Source organism: Mandrillus leucophaeus, unplaced genomic scaffold (genome assembly GCF_000951045.1).
Source record: "Mandrillus leucophaeus isolate KB7577 unplaced genomic scaffold, Mleu.le_1.0 Scaffold1, whole genome shotgun sequence".
Taxonomy (NCBI): domain Eukaryota; kingdom Metazoa; phylum Chordata; class Mammalia; order Primates; family Cercopithecidae; genus Mandrillus; species Mandrillus leucophaeus.
In genome coordinates this window covers 11,283,522-11,291,848 of record NW_012098097.1, presented here as the reverse complement: position 1 = coordinate 11,291,848, position 8,327 = coordinate 11,283,522, and the positions used below count along the sequence as shown (strand labels likewise).

General features: G+C 53.4%; 1 long non-coding RNA gene across 1 annotated transcript; it reads left to right on the top strand.

Moving 5' to 3' along the window:
- Positions 1–1,295: 1,295 nt before the first annotated feature.
- Positions 1,296–6,678, top strand: LOC105545176. The gene is made up of 2 exons (XR_001006884.1): positions 1,296–1,460; positions 2,184–6,678. It is a non-coding gene; the product is annotated as an uncharacterized LOC105545176 (long non-coding RNA).
- The last annotated feature ends 1,649 nt before the right edge of the window (positions 6,679–8,327 follow it).

The window sequence follows — 8,327 nt, the reverse complement described above, 5'->3', positions numbered from 1 at the left end:
CCATCCGTCCACCCATCCATCCAATCATCCACGCATCCATCCATCCACCCACCCACCCTTTCACCCATCCACTTATCTATCTATCTATCTATCTATCTATCTATCTATCTATCTATCTATCTATCTATCTCTCTATCTATCCATCCATCCATCCATCCATTTCACAATAGAGACAATTTCCTGTCCCCTTTGGGAACACTGCCAAGTTTTCTCTGCCTTTCAGCTGGGTCAAGCTGACATTTGGGAGAAGGAGGTGGGTGGCACATTTTGCATCAGGGCCTGGGTCCACCTCAGACACAGGTGTTCAGCTGCATGCCAGGACTAATGCTGGGCATGGAAAGCTGGAGAGCTGGCTTTGTGCCCAGGGCTGGTTGTAGCATCTTGGCATGTTTCTGTTCCCAAAGTCCCCAGTGGACACAGGGACATTCAGCCATCTCCAGAGATAGCTACCATTTAAAACAACAAGGAGACAGGACAACCGTCACTTTCCCTGACTCCAGTGAGACCTGGAGGCTGTTCTGCAAGTGAGATGCCACCTTAAGCTCTTTGTGAGCAGAGTTGCCCATAGCCCTTAGCTCATTGCAGGAAGCAACCAATGTGGTCCCCACATCAGTAGCCCTCAGGGCCAGACCAAGTTCAAAATTTGGTTAACAACCCTGTAGGCTTCTTCTTCGTTTTCAAATGTCACAGAAAATCTTTTTGTGCTATCGTGGGAATGGAGTCTCTCCTTCCTTCAGCCTCATCTGAATTGAGGTGGGGAGAGTTGGACACAAAGGTCAAGGGGAGAGAAACACTCAAAACAGCCCCCAGACAGCCAAGGCAGGCGTTGGCACACCAAAATGACACAGAGACAGCCCCACGCCCTAATGGGTCGATCCCATCCCTCAATAACACTGTGAGGCTGGGATCTTCTGCGTTTCATGGGAGGCTCAGGGAGATGAAGCAACTTGCCTGCGGTGTCACAGGTGTAAGAAGGAGAGTAGGGGCAGATGGGGCCCAACTCCAGGTTTGCCTGGGTGCAGAGCCATGTGTGCCCCTGCCTCCTCCTTGATGGGTTCTCTCTGCCTGCTTCAGGCTGTCCCCATGCTCTGCTCAGCCCCTGCAGCAGGAGGGCGCAGAGCTCACTGCTGGCTGGTCTCCATGGCAACAGCGGATGAGTCTGCATCCGATGATGGCAGAGCTGCCGTGGAGCTCGAGCTTGGCTGTGATGGCAGGAATTTGGGAGGAGAGGAGCTGGAGGAGTGGGGGATGGGGCATGAGTTGGGGTGCAGGATGGGCTGCTCTCCGAGCAGCCGTTTGGAAGATGCTTCCAGTCAGGTCTCAATCTCAATCGGTCGCTGGTTCATGTATATTTAATGGACATCTACCCTGTGCTGGGCACTGGGCATACAACAGTCTACTGGACCCAGTCTTGCTCTCAAGGGGACTGTAGCCCAAGAAAGAGGCAGGCAGATTATCAGGTAATTCTAGCTCACCACGATTGATGGGAAGATAGGGAAAGTTTGGGACACATACAAGCCCCTAGGACACATACAAGCTCCAACCCCATCGGGGCTTGGAGGCAGGAAAGTTTTCCAGGGGGGAGGCATTCTGATGAATGAAGGAGTCAGCTGGTGAAGAATGGGGGTGGAGATCCAGGTGGGGGTGTAGGGAGAGACGGAGACATAGACGCAGAGATTAGAGACAGACAGTGGGAAAGAGATGGGGTAGAGAGAGAGGAGAAAGAGATAGATAGAGAGAGAATCCCAGCACTTTGGGAGGCTGAGGTGGGCAGATCCCTTGAGGTCAGGAGTTCCAGACCAGCCTGACCAACATGGCGAAACCCTGTCTCCACTAAAAATACAAAAAGCAGCCAGGCATGGTGGTGCATACCTGTAATCCCAGCTACTTGGGAGGCTGAGGCCACTCCAACCTGGGCGACAAAAGTGAGACCCTGTCTCCAAAAAAGAGAGAGAAAGAGGGAGAGAAAGAGAGAGAGAGAGAGAATGACATGAATGAGATCTGCCAAGAGTCCTCAGTGCCTGGAGCTCCAAGGGAGGAAGGCTAGGGAGGGAAGCCATGCTTGTCCTGGGGCCGAGATGAGGAGGAAGGGGGAGGGTCTGCTCCAGACCGGCCCTGGATGAGGGGGTAAATTTTGTCTTCATCAGACACTGAATTGGGCATCCTCACCTCCCACCTTACAGATGAGGAAACTGAGGCTCAAAGAGCTACAGCGAGACGGAGGAGGAGGTGGCCCCGGCTCTGATGCAGGTGGCTGGTTCGATGGCAGACTCCCCCGTGCCGTGACTCGCAGACCAGATCCGGAAGTCCTGGAGTAGAGTGGGTGGGTCTGCCAGGGCATGGCCAGGCTGTCTGTCTCTGGAGACTCCCCCAAGAGAGTTTCTTGACCTTGAGGATGATAATGCAGGGTAGGCTCTTGAGGGCTGTGCAGGGACTCCCTGGAGAGCCCTGGGAAAAGCAGGTCCCTGCCTGCCTGGGCCTGCCTCTGCTGCAGGGGCCAGCGCAGGGGTCAGGTCTCCACACATTTCATGTCCAGGCCATTTCCCCACTCCAGTGCCAAGGCTGGGCACTCCCCAGTCAGTGGCACAGCTGCTGCTGTGGGGTCTCTTGCCCTCCAAAGGTTGGTTTCAATCCCAAGTGTCACCGCTGGAAACACCGGCCACCCTGGGACATGTGGTCTTGCCAGGCCTTCTGCAGGGCTCTGTTTCTTAGGTCCCAATCGTCTACAGGGAGCACTGGTCTGAGATCTTCCAAGATGCTGGGCAGGAGCAAGCCTGCCATGCTCATTCCCAAAGGACTCCACATCTAGATAAATGAAGACCTGGAAGGCTCTTTGGCTGCACTCTAGCAAAACAGCTTACGTCACCCTGCCTAAAGAGACAGTCAGGAAATCCCCTTGTTCCTGGGCGAGGAGAAGCTGGCCCACAGGGAGTGACGGCATTGAGCAGATACTGCCCTTGGCTCCCTCATGGATGGGGCGTGGTCTGCTGACCTTGACAGCGATCAGGGCAGGGGGCTTGGAGGGAAGGGGTTAGCTGGGGAAGGTGAGGGAAAGGACTGGAGTTAGGACAGGGTGCAGCGACCACATCCTGTGACGAGGAGGCATCTGTGACCTGTGTGATCTGCCAGGCAAGCAACACAAGTCATTGTGCTGCTACATGCCTGCTACTGAGATAGGAACAAAGAGAGGCTGGTCCTGCCTCTTGGTGCTCTCCGTTGGACACATCTGCTGGGCAGTACTGGCTTTTACCATAGGTATGTTTCTGCTCTTCCCTCTCTCTTCCTCTCCCTCTCTCTTTTCCAGGGCACTCACACACACATTTGCACATATGTGCACAGTTGCACACACACACATTGAACACATGTGCACATATATGTGTTTGCATACACTTGCACACCCACACACCTGTGCACTAGCACCCATTTGCACGCATACCCACACACTTGCACACATGTGCATTTGCAGAAATACACCCTTGCACTTGTGTGACACACCTGCACACTTGCACACACCCATTTGCACACAGGCACAGACACACCAGCATGCATTTGCACACACAGCCACAAACTTGCATATGCAGCACTTGTACACTGACACACATCCTTTGTGCCTATGCAGTGCACACTTACACATTTGCACACAGCTACGCCTGCTCACACATTTGCACACACCCACCTACACACTTCCACACATGCTACACACTTGAGTGTGCAGCACACATACGCATGTGCACACAGGCACATTTGCACATGCACACAGCAGTGGTACACACTTCTTATCACTCTCCCTAGTCACTGTTCTCCCCTGTGATTCCCACCCCTCTGATCGCCTCTGCTCACTTGCTGCCCCCTCCACTGGAAGGGACCTGGCCTGGTGCCCTGTCTCTGTCTGTCTCCACCGTGCAGGGAGGTTTCACAAGGACTGGCTGATATCTCGCCTTGAGCTGGCCTGGCCGCAGCTGCTGCTGAGCGGAAGTCTCTGAGGGGCGAGGCTGAGAGGAAACCACACTCTCGCTCGGGTTCCTGCAGCTCTGGCCTCTGGGGAGGGGTGCGGAGTTGTGTGGGTGTGAGATGGCTTTGAAGGAGGGACAGCATGAAGCTTTTCTCTGGGTCTCTTCCGTCTCCAGGAGAAAACTAGGCCACTGTGCTCCAGGAGAAGGGAAAACCCGTGGCCCCCCCAGGCTGGGCCCCCACTGGCAAACTGGGCTCCCAGGCCCTTCTCAGCCCATGCCTCTGTCTCTGCCTTGTCAGGCTTATTCTTCGGGCCTTTGAAGCAGCCTTTGGTGGGCAAACAGGATCTCAGGGAGCCCTGGCCCGTCTCCTCCAGAGTTGTGCCTTGGCCCTGGGCAGGGGCCACCATGGGCTGTTAATGTAAATGGCATCCCCTAGAGTTGTGCAGTGTGGGGGCAACCCTGAGGTGGCAGCCCAGCCCCCTGTCTGCAGCTTTTGCTACCCAGCCCAGCTCCAGCTCTGTCTCTGTCACTGGGGGTGGTGGGGGAGGCTGGAGCTCAGGGACAGGGGCACTCCTGGCAGATTGTCCCCGCCCCAGGTGGAAGGGGAGGGAGGAAGTGCCCATCCTCCATACTGCTATCCTGCCAGCGGGGTGGGCGCTACTATGCAGGGGAAGGTCTGGCTAAATAATGACACTGAGCTTCGGACACAAGCCTTCTCCGTGCACCTACTGTGTGCCAAGTACTATCCCAAGTGCATTATGGATGGTAACTTGTACAGTGGCTCGGAAGGCACCACTACAATCACCCCCAGTTTCTCTCTGGTTCCCGTCCTGGCCACACAACGAATAAGCAGCAAATGGATTTGATGTGATTTTATCTGAACCCGGGCAGGCTGGCCCAGAGCCCACCGTCTAACCATTGAACCGTCCAGCCTGTCAAGACTCCAGGCTCACTGGCGTCGCACCCCTCTGTCGTTTCCCAGGGAAACAAGCTCTAGCAGCCCCTACCCTGTGGGCACTTTGGCCCAGACTCCCTGCCTCCCTGCCTTTCATGACAGGAGCCAAAGAACAGTCTCCTTTGCAGGAAAGGAGCCCATTGGGGGTCTTCTCTTGCAGGCTCTGTCTTGCGTGTGGGTCCTGAGCTTTCTCATTGAGTAAGGGGAGGGGGCAGCAGGGCCAGTCCAGTGCAGAGTGGATGGAGGCTGGTTGAGGCTGTCTTGAAACCCTAAACCCAGTTGGGATCCTCGGGGAAGGATCCTTAGCTGGGTCCTGACTGGCTCTTCCAGAAGTCAGTGGGGCACATGGCTGGAGCCCAAGCAGGAGGGAGGGAGCAATGGTGGCCCGAGTCCTGGGGTGACCAGGCCCTGAACCTGCCCTGCTGGGACCCCATTCCCTGACTCTAGGCCCCCTTTCCCCACCACGCAGGACACCAGGCTCTTGCCTTAAGATAGGAAAGGAAATGCCTTATGGTGAACAATTCTGCAGGTCTCTAGTGTAGCTCCAACAGGTGCCAGAGGGACATGGCAGGTGACCCTGGTCCCCTATGACCCTGACTTTACTTGCTGTCATGAGGTCAATCTCCTACCTTGACCCACCTCCTGCCTCTGCTTTCAGAAGGGCAGAAGGGAGGGCCTCCTCCAGCTTCCCAGCCGCCTCCCACCTCCTGCCGCCTGGCAGCGCTGGGCCCCCCAGCAGCAAGGTTCAGGAGGGGAAGAACCTCTCGCAGGTGAACAAATTGCTGCACATCAGACACATTCTTTTCAAGCCTCATTTTCTCTCCTTTTCATGCTAACTTTCCCACTATTAAAGAGCATTTTTAAAAAGAAGATGAAAAAAGGGAGAGAGAAAAGAAGGATGAAAGTGTGAGCGGGCACCCGGAAGTCCTTTTCAATTGCCTGCTGCTGTGTAGGGTCTGATCTAAGAGCAAGAAATTGGAGGATGCTGGAGGGGCGAGGTTTCATTTCAGTCCTGCCTGTTGGGCCGAGTCTGGGGCGGGGAAGGAGAGGTGATGGAGGTGGGCCTGGCTGGGCCCTGTGGCCCTGGAGCCTGCCACCCAGCCCCTGGCCTGTGCCTGGCACAGGAAGCCCCTCAAAAATTTCTTGTTGAATGAATGAAAGAAAAGAAATCAGTGGATGGAGAAGGGCTGGATTCTTTTGTGGGGACCTTCCACGCCGCCTTCTCTGTGGGGCTCTAGGGCCGGCTGAGAAAGAAAGGACAGATTTGGCAAAGGTCAGGCAGGAGCTGGAAAAGCATTAGGTGGACCAGGCCTGCTACAGCAAGGCCACGCCTGCACTGCTATCGTACTGGTGACGTCCATGGGTGCAGCCACGGTGGGTGGGCACAGTTTCACATGGGATGGGGGCTGAGCCTGGGTTGGGTGGGTGACCCCTTTCCCTTCCCTACCCCTCTCCCCACCAGCAGGTACTATTGGGTCTGAGTGAAGAAAAAAGCTCAGGAACATGCCAGGAAAGTGTGACCATGATGATACCTCTGAGAAGAACCCAAGAAGAAACAGCAGAGTATTATACAGGGGAACAGGACTCAGGGTGGGCTTCAAGTATCATTAAACATAATCAAATATTTTAAAAGTTATTATTAGCTGGGTGCAGTGGCTCACACCTTTAATCCCAGCACTTAGAGAGGCCAAGGTAGGAAGATCACTTTAGCCTAGGAGTTTGAGACCAGCATGGGCAACATAGTGAGACCCCATCTCTAAAAAAAAAAAATGAAACCAGGAAATAAAATACAAGGACTTTTTTGCATCATAGAAACATTCTCTATCTTGATTGGGTGGTGGTTCCATGACTATATATACATGTTAAAATCCGTCAAATGGTACACTTAAAATTAGTGGGTTTCATTGCATGTAAATTGTACTTCAATTAAATGGGTATTTTAAAAAGCTACAGCTTTCTGCAATCCTTCTATGTCCTAGGCATGAGCTGGGAACATCTAAATATAGGATTTTCAATACTCAGAACAACCCAGTATCTTTTCAGAGAGATGGTCACAGGCTTTGCGAGGTCACACAGCTAATACAGGCCACACAGCTCATATGCCAGCATGGAGATAAAGGCTGAACTTTCTGCCGGGGGCCTGGGGGGCAGTGAGCACAATAAGACCTGACCATGGTGGCCATGGAGCCTGGTCCCTCAGGGTTCTGTGTTCCCAGGGAACTGCTGTGTAAGACGCGACCATCTGCACACAGGAGCTCAGATCACCTTTCTCTCCAAACCCTTTGGGTATTTGAGTCCCTGGATTTTTCTAAATCAGAGTTTTGGTTAGACCTGGTCCCCCAGAAATGCCCTCAGAATCCCAGGCAGGGACCCCAGCCACTTGCCCTGGAGGAAGCCCCTGGGCTTGCCTGCCTCCTTCCCCCGCCTTCTCTTTCTCTCTGGATATCAGCATATTTGTCACACTTACTTCATTTCTCCTCCCGTTTGGTGACACAAGGTGAGCTGAAGGAGAGCTGCTTGGGTGAGGATTATGAAGGCACGGGTGCCATGGAAACCACTCTGAAGGCCCCCTAAAGCTGCAGCCGTCAGGAGGGGCTGCTCTGCTGTCATTGGTCGGCCACGTGGACCCTCTCCCTAGCGTGATGCATGAGTTTTATTTATTTTACTCTGTTTTGCATCTTATGCCTGCTCTTGGCTTCCTCACAGTCCTGGTGCAGGATGCTGCCTGCAGGTCCGTAGGATAAAGGTACTAATGTTTTTGTTTCTCTTTTTTGAACTTCTGACGTTTTAGGCTCGTTTTCTGGTGCTCTCTCCTCCATGCCAGAAGGCAGCACTGATTTCAAGCCACAGATATTGGAGGCAGAAAATGGGATTACGATAGACAGAGAGGGAAGCCAGCTCCTCTAGCAGGTGCTATAGAAATGGCTTCTGATTTTGGTCACAGAAGCAGTCTCTAACTTTCCCTGCAAATCCAAGAAGCCCTCAAAGGGGCCAAAGGCAGGCTCTTTAGTACAATGTCAATCTGAGCAGAATGGAAGAGCTTCCAGAGGTTGTTAGTGAGATTCAAAGCCCTGTGGGTGCCTTGATCTTCCTAAGCTTACTTTTAGAGAAGCGTGCTGTCGAAGCTTCAGGAGGCCGCCAGCTTCTGGTTGGACCTCAACCTCCTCCTCCCTCAACCTCCTCCTCCCTTTGAATAGGAATCAGAAGAATCTCTTACATTAGCCTTTGCCTTGATAGTTTTTATATCTTTCATTTTATTTCTTTCCAGCAATGGCCCTGAGAAATTGGTAGGCGAAGTGCCATTAGCCCTGCATTGGAGAGGAGGAAATTGAGACCCTGTATATATATATATATTTTTTTTTTGAGACAGAGTCTTGCTTTGTCGCCCAGGCTAGAGTGCAGTGGCACGATCTCAGTTC